The 1,646-nt window shown below is 60.4% G+C and overlaps 1 protein-coding gene across 2 annotated transcripts in view; it reads left to right on the top strand.

Annotated features, from left to right (window-relative positions):
* RET (ret proto-oncogene) overlaps positions 1 to 1,646 on the top strand; it is a 242,477-nt gene that overhangs the window by 233,353 nt on the left and 7,478 nt on the right. The gene's annotated exons all lie outside the window — the stretch shown is intronic.

Below are 1,646 nucleotides of genomic sequence, written 5' to 3'. Positions count from 1 at the left end.
CGACTGAGGAGGGGTTTAAACCCCAACCTTGGCCTGCAGGGTTCAGAGGGTGGAGGAAGAGGGAGCATGGCCAGATCACTGTAACAGGAGAGGAGGAGTAGGGGAAAACTCTGCCCATCCCAGCAGCTCCTTCACAGCCAGGAACATGCCCAGCATACAGCACTGCCCAGCCCCAGAGGGGAACTCTTCCCCCTCCTCCCTTCCCCCATTGCCGCAGGGGTGGGGAGGGGGGCTCTGTGCAAGGCTGCTAGGGCCCCAGAAGTGGACTCTTCCCCCTGCTGCTCCCCTCTCCTTCCCCCTGTGGAGCAGGGAGCAGGGGCTCTGTTCGGTGCTGGGAATGGACTCTTCCCCCTCCTCCTCCTTCTAACCCCACCTGCACCACATTGCCATGGGGGGGAGTGGGGTTTCTGTTCAGTACTGGGGAGACTCTTCTTTCTTCTCTTCTTCTCCTACTCCTCTTGCCCGTGGGGCAGGGAGGGGGCACTCTGCGTGGCACTTCCCAGTCCAGCCCAGCCAGGGCACAGCTGCTGAGGGTGACCCCACCCCTGGGGCCTGAACGGGCTTCGTTCTGCTGCAGCTGAGGCAGCTGCATGGTCTGGCTGGGCCAGGGGATGGGTGGGGCCATGCCCAGCAACTGTGGCTCATTAACGGGGATGCTAAGCCTTTTCAGCAAGTGCAGCCCGGCCTGGCTCAGTGCATGGCTAGCAGCTGCTAGCTAGGACACCTTGGAGGCACCACAGGGACTTGTGGGTCCACAGCAGCCTGTGTGGTAGGCAGCTGCCAAGCTCTGGGCCTGCTGGTGTCTCCAAGCTGGCCTGGCTAGCAGCTGCTGGCTGCATGCTGGGCCAGGCCAGGCTGTGCTCACTGACAGGGCTCAGTGTCCCCACCACTGAGCTGCAGCTGCTGGTGGTGGCCCTGGCTGGGCCAGGGAGCACCTCACAGTGCCACCCCCCTTCTAGCCCTGTGGCATAGGGGAGGAGGAGGAGGGGAAAGAGTACTCCCCAGCACTGAACAGAGCCCCCACTCCCCTCCCTGTGGTGGCAGGGGAAGGGGGAAGAGTCCCCCCAAGCACTGAACAGAGCTTCCCTCCCTACCCTTCAGGGGCCAGGCAGCTTTGCAGAGCCCCCCTCCCCACTCCACAGCAGTCGGGGGCGGAGAGGGAGGAAGAGGAGTCCCCCTTCAGCACCTTACAGAGCCCTCCCCACCCTGCCCTGGGGGTAGGAGGAGGTGGGTGAAGCATCCCTCCCAGCACGGAACATTATGGCCCCGCCCTGGCCCTGATAGGGTGAAGAAATAATCCCCTCTCTGCCCACTTTGTCTTAATGGGGCCATGCCAGTCAGGGTCTCACTATGGCTGGTCCCTGCTCAAGTTAGAGAGTAGAGGGGTGGGGCCAGCCCTGCTGCGGAGCAGAGAGCACAGCCTAGCCCAGACAGCGTGCTGGGATGCTGGAGGACTCTGGTTTAACTTAAACAAGGAAGGGGTCTGGTGGACACATTGCATAAACCAGTTTGAGCCAAATCACTTAAGTCTGATAGTAACTCTGATTCAACCAGGTTTATCTCAAACCACTTTTGGCAATTTTGAAACTGGTTTATGTGCACCAAATGTCTGTTCTGTTACAGGTTTAAACCCATTTCTGATCACT

Source organism: Gavialis gangeticus, unplaced genomic scaffold (assembly GCF_001723915.1).
Source record: "Gavialis gangeticus isolate Ggan-Ray unplaced genomic scaffold, GavGan_comp1, whole genome shotgun sequence".
Taxonomy (NCBI): Eukaryota; Metazoa; Chordata; order Crocodylia; family Gavialidae; genus Gavialis; species Gavialis gangeticus.
The sequence above is the reverse complement of the archived record's forward strand: the minus strand, read 5'-3'. Positions and strand labels throughout refer to the sequence as shown.